This window comes from Empidonax traillii, unplaced genomic scaffold (assembly GCF_003031625.1).
Source record: "Empidonax traillii isolate 1590-97213 ecotype Southwest subspecies unplaced genomic scaffold, ASM303162v1 scaffold106:size2091409, whole genome shotgun sequence".
In the NCBI taxonomy this organism is placed as follows: domain Eukaryota; kingdom Metazoa; phylum Chordata; class Aves; order Passeriformes; family Tyrannidae; genus Empidonax; species Empidonax traillii.
This window is the reverse complement of record NW_020955299.1, coordinates 1036924-1048435: the sequence shown is the minus strand read 5'-3', so window position 1 is coordinate 1048435 and position 11512 is coordinate 1036924. Positions and strand designations below refer to the sequence as shown.

At 46.8% G+C, this 11512-nt stretch overlaps 1 protein-coding gene across 4 annotated transcripts in view; it reads left to right on the top strand.

Moving 5' to 3' along the window:
* The first annotated feature begins 793 nt into the window (after positions 1-793).
* CTNNBIP1 (catenin beta interacting protein 1) overlaps positions 794-11512 on the top strand; it is a 29495-nt gene continuing 18776 nt past the window's right edge. For 2 of the 4 annotated variants that reach the window (XM_027882493.1, XM_027882495.1), the window contains exon 1: positions 796-843. The gene's annotated coding sequence lies outside the window, so the exon portion shown is untranslated. Of the gene's footprint in view, positions 844-2100; positions 2223-11512 lie in introns of those variants that run through there. The other 2 variants (XM_027882496.1, XM_027882494.1) reach the window with 2 other exon arrangements.

Below are 11512 nucleotides of genomic sequence, written 5' to 3'. Positions count from 1 at the left end.
TTACTATGTTTAATTAATCCCTCTCTGTGTTCACTGGGGTTTTACTCTGCTTCAGTCTAGCCAGGCGAAGGATCGCCTTATTTTTGAGTGCTTCAGAGACCAAATGGGAATTCCCTGCTTTATTTTTTGAGTGCTTCAGTGACCAAATGGCGATTCTTTATTTTTCAGCGCTAGTTCCAGTCGGAGGCTGGCGTTTTCTGTATTTGCCTGAATTAGCTTCAGTTAAGCTGTACCGAATTTTGCAGCGTCTTTAACTTTCTTAGCACGGTGCTATCGAGCAGCAGCCTGTCCAAACGTAGCTGCGATATCTCCCACACGCCTGGGCTGACTTATCTAACATAGCTGGGCCCCGCTGGCCGGGACGAGGAGGGGAGAGCCGGGCTGGGGCAGGCTCGGCAGCGGAGGATGTTCCCCAAGGTGAGCCCGTGCCCACCCCCGGCACTGCCCCCCGTTCCCAGCGAGGGGCTCTGTCCTAGAGCTGATGGCGGGGCGGGGCCGGGCCAGCCGAGCCCCCGGAGCGGCTCCTGTGGTCGCGCCCCTTCCCCGGCCCTGCCCGCCCCTTCCCCGGCCCTTCCCCGCCGTCCCCGCCCCTTCCTCCCGGCCGGCTCTCGGGTGCTGCCTGCGGCGCCGCCGCTGCCCTGGGCGCCGGGACGCGCCGGGTCCCTCCCCCGGAGCCGCCCAGGCACCTCCCTCGGGCCGCCGCGGTGAGTCACGGCGGAGGAGGAGGAGGAGGCTCGGCTCGGCTCGGCTCCGCTCCGCTCCGCTCCCTTCCCTTCGCCCTCCCGTGCCCAGCGCCCGCCGCCCGAGCCGCCTCAGCGCCGGGGCCGCCCGGCCCCGCACCAGGTGAGCGCCGTGCCCTTTGTGCTCCGCCCGAACAAAGGCGCCCGCCCGGCCCGGGGGCTCCGCTCCGCCGGCCCGGGGCCTCCCCGCTGCCCGCGGCCGCCCCGCCGGGGCCGGCTCCGGCTCCGCTCACCCTGCCCTGCCCTGCCCTGCCCGGCCCCGGCCAGGCCGTGCTCCCGCGGCGCAGGTACGAGAGGTGCCTCTGGTTCTGTGGCATCATCCCTGGCGTGGCGGGGCTCCCGCTTCCAGCGTGTCCCACCCCGGCCGTGGCCTGCAGTGCTGTGGCAGGTGAAGCCATTCCCGGGTAGAGCCGCTCCGGGAGTGCGGGGCCGCGGGCGGTGCAGCCCCCTCCGCCCGCCCTGCTCTCGGCAGCCCGGCCCTCCGTGGGAAAACGCCTCTCGGACACTGCTTCCCTCAGGGTAATTCCTGCCCCGGCTAAAATCATGTTACCGGAGCCTCCGAGGCAGCACGCCGGAACTTTGAGCCTGGATGGGCAGGATTTGTTATCACGGTGCGGTTCTGTGTGTGTGTCGGGGAGGGAGGTGCAGGGACAGCATCACTGCCCGGATCAGAGTGCATTATCGCTCCGGGGCACAGATGAGAGATGATCCTCCTTTCTGCTCGGCAGCCAGATGTGCTTCATCAGGGCACATCTGCCTTTTAGACTCAATATTGGCCTTGTCTTCAAGAAGAGACTGTTTTGCTCTGTTGTATATCATCGTTTATTTGTCCATTCCTCATCTTGGCACGTTGAGCAGGATGGGCTTTGATGCTCTGTGAGATGACTGGGAGACATTCTGCAGATGTGGGGATTTGAAAACAAACCAAAGCACCAAACTCCAGGAGACTTTGGAGGCAGGTTAGGTGTGCTTGTTCAGTGTTGTGGTGTGAGCTGGCTGCAGTGTGGTGAGAGGCATGTTGAGTGAGTATTTAAGAACATACTTTTCAATACACTTACAAATTCTTATTATATTTAGGGTTTTTTGCCTGCTGAACACGCAGGCTTTCAACTTCTTTTGGCCTTTGGTATTTCTGGAGCTCATGAGTGATGTGAAATAGCTGCTGAAGGAGAAAATGGTGAAAAATGAGGCTAAACATATACTTCAGGAGGGTTTATTTTGAAAGTACAGGTATTCAAGGTGAGGGGTGTACATAAAGCTACATCTAAAGTGCTACATCTAAAGTACTACTTCTAAAAATACAGGCTTATTTTCTTGCCAGTCTAAAAGCTACTTTTGCCTTGACAAACATTCAGCTGGAAAATGGGAACAGGTGTAATTCAGAGATGGGGTTCCTTTACTTTGCCTTAGCTGAAAAAGCATCATCAGTTATTGTATCTCTGGCATCTTGGTAGACACTGGCAGCTCCCTCAGGAGTTGTTGGTAAGTGGATTTGTGTGCTCCCTTAGTTGTTGGAGTGCATAGAAATAGTAAATCTCCAAAGAAGGGTGTAGAATTTAACAAGTGGGCACTTTGGACAATTAACTGGGAATTAACTTTTGGCCCCAAAGTTGCTTTTTAGCTCATTTTAAGCATCGCAACAAGTTATGGAGAGGTTGGGTAGGACACAGAAGTTGGGTAGGACACAGAAGTTGGGTAGGACACAGAAGTGCTTTCAGGATTCTCTCTGGCGTCCAAGTGGCAGTGAAATCTTCACCAGGGCAATGATCCCAGAGCCTGCCAGGAGTCCTGGCAATAAATCCATGTGGGATCCAGCCAGGCTGTGACTGCCCTGATGGAGCTGTGAGTGCTGCACAAGCACTGCAGGGCGTGGGCAGGGAGGGCTCTCAGCACCTGAACTGAAGCTTCTGTCTGTTAACAAGAGTTAGTTGATGCTCATAAATCTCACTGGACACAAAACATCATCGTGATGAGTGTTGGGGCTGCACAGAAAGCAAGTCGTGAGTCCCAGTTTTACAGGAAATCTGCAGCTGTATCAATTTGTGCTCCCTGCCTTTTCCCTCCTTCCCCCATCCACACTTTTAAGAGTATTTAACTTTGCGAGAGAGACATTTCCAAAACAACTTGTGGTGTTTTCTAAACAAAACCAGAAGTGAGCGGAAACAAAACCTGGATTTTGTAATTGCTGACATGGACTGTGATGTCTGTTGCCAAAAATGAAAAATCACCCTACAGTTGCATGTGGGCAAACAGAGGGAACACCTGAACGTGTTTGATGGGGTGGAGCTGTTCAAGGTTGATGCTTTGCCTAGGGAACAACCTGGGAGAAAGAAATCTATTTATACATGTTTAATATGAGTCCCTTCCCCCCCCCAAACGTTTGTCATCTGTAACCAGCATAAACATTTATGATTTTTACTAAGTATTTCGATTCCTAGGTTGGTTGTTGACTACAAAGCATCCCTCCTGAGCATCTGACCTAGTTTGAAGCATCAAAAATGCACCCAGAGAGGCAACGGGCTTTTGGAGGCTGCTCTTGGGTTTGCTGGGAAAAACTTCCTGGAGAGTTTTTTGGGTTTTGTTTTGGTTTTTTTTTTCCCCAAAAAGGAGGATTGGGTATCAGAAATATTTCTCTACATGCAGAGGCAAAGCTGTATTTCTTTTTATTGCAAGCTGTCATCAGATTGGGTTTCCTGCTGAAATGCAGCAGGGACAGAGGCAGCTGTTACAGCTACACCATGGGGTGTGCAGTGCAGAAGGGATGGGAAAAACTGCAGTCCTAATGAATATGCCAGTTGTTTATATTCTGGGAGCTGGCAGAAGTGTTAGAGCTAGAAGGTGTTCAGACAGTGAGGGTAAATGGCTTTGTTTATGCATTTCCAGGTGTGTTAATGGTCACTGCATTTTCAATAACTGCATCACAGATATTAGAGATGTAAATGATTGGAATGAAAACATTTTGCCACCTACTCCACCTCCTAAGCAATGTTGGCAGTCCAGGGTCTGGCTTGTAGGTCAGAAATGACACTTAAATAGGTTTTAAATGTGCTTTAAATCTTTCTACCAACTCACTTAATTTCTGTTAATAAAAAAACCCCACCCACACCACTTTGTTCACTGTTTTATCTCAGAGAAGGGAGGACACTCACAGATCATTTTCCCTTGGAGGAGCCTGTCCATGAGTTCCCATTGGCAGGATGGTCAAAAATGTAGGTGAGAACCAACCAAAGATCAGTAAAATAACCAAAAACCATCAGTGGGTACTTGAGGACGCTCTCCTGACTCTTGGATTTATTTTCAGCCCGAGTGGTGGGGAAGCATTACGCAACAAATCCTCAAAAAAAGCGAGGGAAGCTAATTTTTGTTTCTGGTTGTCGCTCCTGGTAATGCCCCAGAATGTTTCAGAGCTTATGTGTGGCTTAAATGTCAGCCTGAATTCAGAGAGTGTGGTCATTCTTCTTGCTTTTCAGTAAGGACTTCCAAGGTTTTACAGACTGTCAAATCTGCCAGGCCTAGTCTTTAAAAAAAAAAAAATAAAATTAATGCTATTTTAAAAGCAAACTAAAAGAAACCAGCCTGAAATTCTCAGATTCTCAGCTGAAGATAAACTACCATGAAAAAAAAAAACCTAATAATTTCAACTTGTTGCATTATTGGGATTCCTGGGACTGACTAAATTAGCTCCTAATTGGGGAACAGAGATGGAGCCAATGGATTTGTACAACCATTCCACTGGTCTCAGGATGTTCTGGTTTATTTCCTGCAGATCCGCAGCCCAGGAGTTGAGTTGATTTTTCAGCAGGTCCATTTTCTCTGCATTCCAGGGGCAGCTCACAAGTGTGGAAGCAACTTAAGCAATCCACTCTTGTTTATGACCACAACCAAGCTCTGAAACCTTCTGACTCAGTTTATCCTTCTATAAAATGAGTTGACTACTTCACAGGAAGGTGAAGATGTTTAATTAAAGTGTAATTGTTTTGCCTCTGAACTCATCCAGGTCCTGATTCAATGCACATTGAAGTCAGTGAGGAGCTTTTAATTAATTTCCTTGAGCTTTAAGTAAGTGCCCATGTACGTGTACCCTTGAAGGGATGGTGACCTAAATTTCTGCAGCAGAGTTGCTGTGAAGGGGCAAAATAAACCCTGAGACAGCTGAGGGGAAACTCCTGATGGGAGGCTTTTGGTGGCACTGGGAAGGGGGTGGTGCAGCTGCAGGGACCCCTGTGCCTGCTGCCACCCCAGGGTCATTTCAGTGGGGTTTCCCAGCTTTGGCTGTGCTGGGTTTCACATGGAAAACTGGAAATTTCTCTGTGCCTTGGCAGCTCTCTCAGCTGGTCAGAGGAGGCAATATCAGACTTCAAGATAAACACAAGTTAACTGAATGTTTATGCAGAAACGATCAGCAATAACACTTAAAATATAATTAACGTTTAGAGCTGATGCCAAATGCGGAAAAATAGGAGCATTCACAGCTCCTTAGCTGCCTTTTTTTTTTTTTTTTTTTTTCCCAGGAATGTCTGTACATGCCAAATCATACTCTTTGGTTTATGTGGAATTCATGAAAGGTTTTGCTTAACTCCAGAGGTCAGAAACATCAGGTTTTTGCTGAACAGGACTTTATCCCTGAAAGGTTGGTCAGCAGCTACAATGAACTCGGTGAAAGGAACCTTTCACAATTCACACTAAACTGTTTGCAGCTGTTCTGTGTTCCACTGTCAAGACTCTTAGTTCACAAACTTTTACAAAACGTGTTTTTAAGCCTTAAATGAAATAAATTTCTGTACGTGAAGCAGCGGATGAGGAACTACAGTTTTGGCCCAGATTGTTTTTCCTACTTTCATTTCATTGCCCTTTTTTTGGTAGCTGCAAGCTTAGACATAAGTGCTCTCAACCCCTTTTGCTGAGGAAATCTAACAAAGGTGTTCTGTGATTGTACAGTGGTTGGGGAGGTGCAGAAATCTGCCTGCACTTCCAGTCATTCTCTTTCCCCCATCCTGCCTTAAACTGGTGGTGGTTGGATGCAGTCCTGCTGGTGGAAAATTCCTGAAGTGATGTGATATTGGACTTTGATTAATCTAAAGAAGTATTGTTTCATGTCTGAGGTGAGGGTTGGTCTCTTCTCCTTGGTGACAAGTGACAGGATGAGAGGAAACGGCCTCAGATTGTGCCAGGGGAGGTTTAGGTTGAATCTGAGGGAGAATTCCTTCATGGAAAGGGTTGTAAGGCATAAGAGCAGGCTGCCCAGGGAAATGCCCATCCCTGGAAGTGGTCAGAAAAACATGTGGATATGTGTGGCACTTCAGGAGACCGTTCAGTGGTGAAGATGCTGGTGGTGCTGAGCTGATGATTGGATTTGATGATCCTGAAGGTCTTCTCCAACCTTAACAATTCCATGATTCTGTGATCTCATGATGCCCCCTGTCCTTAGGGAAGCAAGCACCATTTATCCTGTAAATGCACCGGGTTTTACATGCACAGGAGATGTTGACACAGGCAGTTTTAATCATTTAACCAGTGCTGGTCTCTGAATAAATCAAATTTGCCACACAATTCCACACCCGGTGTTCCAGCAGCTCAGCCTGGTTGCCTTTAACTCACCTGAGTTCTCTGTCTTGCCTGTGATTCTTGCAGCAGGAATTCATCAGTCCTAGCACTCGTGGGGGTTTATCCTAACCCTTAAACCCCGTGGTTTATTCCTCTGCAGCCCAGGAGTGTTTGCACTGTGGTACTAAAGGGAGATTGCAGCTGTCAAACCGCTGACCTCATGCAGGTTTGTGTCCCAGTTCAAGGCCAGTGGAATGAAGGTGACATTCAGAAGCATGGCGGGGGAGGAAGGAAATTGCATCCCTCTTCCTCAGGAATAGGAAGTGTCTGGAAGGCAAGATTTCCTTCCTTGTAATCCCAGTTTACCAAAAAATAGAGATAGCAAAGTGTCCATGGTAAAATCAGTGTGTAATGAGGGATTTGTTTGAAACCTGTGAGTGTTAAAACTCCTCTCTTAGAATTGACAGGGACTGTTTTTTTTCCTCCCTCCTCTCTCCATCAGACATCTTTGTATCATGGTTTGGTGACCTCAAGAAGGTAAAAAATGCTTTTTCTTGTGCTTTCTGTTGTTAGTAAGTCCTTGAGAGGAGAGAGGAGCTGGCACGCTTTTGCACATGTCGTTAAAAGAGCTGCTCAGACCAGTGTGTGTGGAACACTCTCCAGGAAAGCTCCAGGAACATTATTTTAGGAAGGTCTCTTGGCCATATTATCCAATAACATTCACAGGTCACTGGGGAGACAAAGGCTTTGTGTTGTGTCAGTACCAAAGAGGTGATCAAGGGGTATATTCATTTTACACAAACAGCCAGTAACTCGTAGTTCGACTCCCAGCAAGAGCCATTGATAAAATAGCTCTTTAAATGGCTTCAAAAATTAAACTTTCCATTGGTTCAGAACTGAAACCATTTCTTTGCTCTTTTGGTTATCCAGAGATAACCCAGGGGGAAGCAGCAGAGATGTTTTTTAAAATGTATTTATTTGTTTATCTCTAAAAAGGCAAGATGAGCAGGTGACATAAAGGGCTCTGCTTATCCCATTTTACAGCTGATTTTATTGATGTACGAGGCCAGAACAACATTTGATGTTGTTGTCCAGTGGTTGTGCAATTTTGGTAGCCAGGAACTATTAATCTGAGAGCCTCTGGTCCTGACACTGTCCTTTGATACAGTATTGCAAAGTACTTAAGTGCCAAGTAGTCACCAACCTAATAACAGCTCACATTTTAATTGCCTGGAAAAAAAAAATCCAGTTAGCCCCAATCTCTGTGCTGTAAAAGATTTGTGGGCATTTTCAGTGTGAGGTGTCTGTGAGCAGGCAATAAAGATGTTCAGATGTCAGTCAGAATTACAGGGCAGTTTTAAAATGGAGGTCCTGTGCTGGTGAGTACCAGAGAAATGCCTGTAAATACATACATAAATGCATACACATGCAGTGGACAGAGATCCCTTTGGATCATTGCTGATGATGTGCCATTTTTATGGTTAAAATGCCCCCAGCACTGGGGGAATGTGGTCACTGCACCACAGGGGGATTGACTCCCAGAATGGCACTTCTGCTTTTTGGAGGGGTTTATTGCATGACTGTGAATTGAAATTCAGTGTTATTGTTATTTTAACTGCTTGCAGATACTTACTGGGATTCTGCCTGTTCCTGTCAGGGATTTGTGCTCTGGGATGACCCTGCTGGAGCAGGGGGGGGGGGGGGGGGACCAGCTGACCCCACTGTGGTCCCTTCCAAGCTCACCCATTTTGGGGTTCTGTGATTCCAGACTGCTCTGGAATGGTTCATGACTGGTTCAGTGCCACTGCCTTTATTTGTTAAGTTGGTTTTCAGCCTGTTGACTTCACTTTTTGCAATATAAATGCCAGCCTTCAGCAACCCCCAGATTTAATTCCAATGATCTGTAAGTCCCAGTGTTGCCTCTTCTTGCAGAGCTCCTTTGAAGATGTAACTTTGGTCTTCGAGCTGATTGACGTGACCAGAGAATGAAGTGACCACAATTAATGGCTCTGTCATTGGGGTCAATAATTAATAGTCAAAAATACCATACCTCTCATAGGTGGAGGTGTGACCTGGGTAAATGTCTGGACAGTTTGTGGCATGCCAACCATGTAAAATGGGATGGATACACTGAAAACATATTGATGCTTGTAAGTGGTTGATAATTTTTACCTGTTATTGGTGCTCCCATTTTTTCACTGTTCAATGATTCAAGGTAAAACCCAACTATGAAAACCAAGGACACTTGGGGACAAGAAAAGGCATCTCAGGTTCCTGCTGCAAACTTCATTTTCTGCTTCTGAAAATACCAACTATTTACAGCTGGATCCTCACGAGGCTTTGCTGCCCAGCTTTGTTTTGATGATGGATGTGTAACTCTGTTTTTACAGCAGTCATTCTTCAGCGTGGGACACCCTGTAGTTAAATCATTGCCTATCTGTTATTAGTGCCCAATTTCCTGCCTGGGAGATTTGTAGCTTTGTTATAAATAGGGGGAGAGGTGCCTGAGCCTGGGTGAAGGATGCCCAGGGTCGGGACGAGAGCAGCACTCATCCATCCAGCTGGTGAGGACCCTCTGGAATAAAGAACTGTAACCTTCTTCTGGAATTCTTTCTGGGCTAGATTTGTGTCTAAACTGCTGCAGAGAGTGTTGGCACCTCATAAGGAATTTTTGACACATTCAGCTTTGAAGTGTGAGTACCTTGGTGAAATGAAAGGCTTTTCTTCAGGTTTTGTTGCTGTTACTACATTTAATTTCAGAGGCTTCAGGTTGACTGACGTGAACTACCTAAAAACCTGTGCTGCCTTTTTTGAACTGGATCAGGTGTGATAGGTTCCTTCTCCGCTGAAAGAAGGGGGGGAGATCATCTGCTCTGTATGTGCTTTGGAAGGTCAGGAGGCAAATATTAATCTCACAAAAGTGGTGTTTTATTTATTTTTAAATTAGCTTGAGCGTTGGTGTGAGAACTGTTCTGATATATTGGGGAGTTTGCTGAATGCTCTTCATTACAACTTCACAAGTCCATTTTGAAGCTCTGAAAGGTGATTGCAGCACTGGGGGAGGAGAAAAAAAAACCCTGCTTGTGTTCATAGATGTTTCATGAGTAGGTGGCAGCGTTCTGGGCTGGCTCCTGTCCCTCTCCCACAAAGTTTCGTTAAAAATTTAAATCTTAACATTTAAGAGATGCAAACCCACCCCGGGAGTTCCAGCAGTAAATTGACCTAAATCTGACACTGGGGTTCAGATTCTGAAGTCAGCTAAGAGGCAGCACTGAACGTAGAAAGGAAGACAAAAAAAAAAACCAACCCTATTAAATATTTCAACTCTTACTGTTCACCTATAAATAGGTAGCTGTTATGAATTCTTCATTGTGTCCCTCTGGAGCTGGGAATTAATCCAGTCTCCAGCTGCCTGGGACTGAAGGTCACCAGTCAGAACGAATTAGAAGAAAATCTGCAGCAGGGTTTTGCAGACTCTTGGTTCCTGACTCCAGGTTTCGGGCTCCCTCCAGCTCGGAAGGTTTTTTGGGGCTCTGGCTGTTCTCTGCAAAACGTCATTTGGAAATTAACGAGGCTTAAATTAGGGGCAGCCTCCCCTTTTTGCTCTTTAAGCTTCCCCGGTGTGTCAATGATTTAAGTGCTGCGTGGTGGAAGTGGGGAGGGGAGCGGCTTAACCTTGGTTAATGATCCCACAGAGTGAGGAGACCCCTCATCTGGCTCTGAACTCTGTGCAGAGCAAAGGAAACCTGCAGGGCTTGGGTTTATTCTCCACAACTCCTTATCTGAGCTTTCACCATCCTGCCCCGTTAATTGAGGGCTTTTACTGCCTCGAACGGAACCAGTCGGGTTCAAGGGAAAAGGAAAATAAATCCGAGCTGAAACCAACTCCTGGTGGGTTTCTTTTGGCTATAACTGGAAATGCCACCAGATATTAAAGGGGTAGTCAGCTGAGTTACATCTGAAAGAGCTTGCCAGATGGCTGCTCTGAGTACCCTAAATTATTAAGGCTGAATATGTAAAATGTTACATTTTCTGACAGCTGACTGCCTTTTTATTTTTTCCCCCCTTTTAATGTAGGCTGTGCAGATTCCTCACTTTCACTTGTTTTGTTTTTTTTTTCTCCCCCAAACCAGTCAAATGTGGTTGTTGGGATTTTCAGCATTACAGAGGACAGGAGTGTGTGTGTGTGTGTGTGGGGGGGGAGAATATGGGATTTGAAGGCACAAAAACTCATGTTGCTTTCTCATTGCATTAAATAAGCATGTCTTTAAAATTGAATGGGATGCTTAAGTGGTTTCCCTTGTGTAAAATTTATAAGCCCACATTTTTGTAACGTGCCTTTTTTTTTTTTCTTCCTGTTGGGATGTGAAATATTTATTTATTTAAAGAGGGGGAGTGGAGAGCAGTTTAGAAGTTCTGTATTATGAACCCATCTGTGGCCTTGTCCGTCAAAGAATCCCATCCAGGTTCTGAATTCCCAGGAATGTAGGTGGAAGTGAGGGGAGACAGAGTTAAAAATCTGTAATTTTCAGTTGCTGTGTGGTGGAATCCTCTGCTGAAGGTTCAGTCAAAACAGTTCTTGCTGCTGAGGCCTGAGTTTCCTGAGGAGCTGTTTCCATCTGTTGGTAAAACAGACGAGTTAAGCTGAGATGGAGCGCAGATTTCTCCTGTCTACATTTTTAAGAAGTGAAAACCCACTGATGTTCTAAATCTGGTCAGGAAAAATATGTAAAAGGGGGAGCTAATGGCAATTGCAGTGTTTTCTCATGATTTACTGCTGTGTCCGGGGTCAGTGATTGAAGAGAAGGCCACTGCAGTCTTTCAGTGCACTTTTTGGGGAGGAACATATTGTGTTTTCATTAAAACCTTTTGGGGACAAGTAACAACGTGGAGAGGTAGGGAAGCGTCTCAGTGCTAGTTAAAAGTAGTTAATCCCCTTCTACTTGGCTAATATAATTATAAAGTATCCCAGAAGTACCTTCATCTCCTGGTTCCAAGTGCACGTCTGCTTTGTCCTCATCTTTTACTGCCCTCCTAGGAAGTGTGGCTTCAACCTGCAGTGCTCTGGAGGCAGGTGACACCCGGAGCTCCTTTTGCCAGGGGGCCAGGACTGCAGGTGCCATTGCCAGAGCCAGCAGATGGGGCTGGCAGCAGGCACGGGGTGGGGGGGATGTCAGGATGTCAGGCGTGCTTGGCTCTGCCCACTCCACATGTTGGGCCTTGCAGAG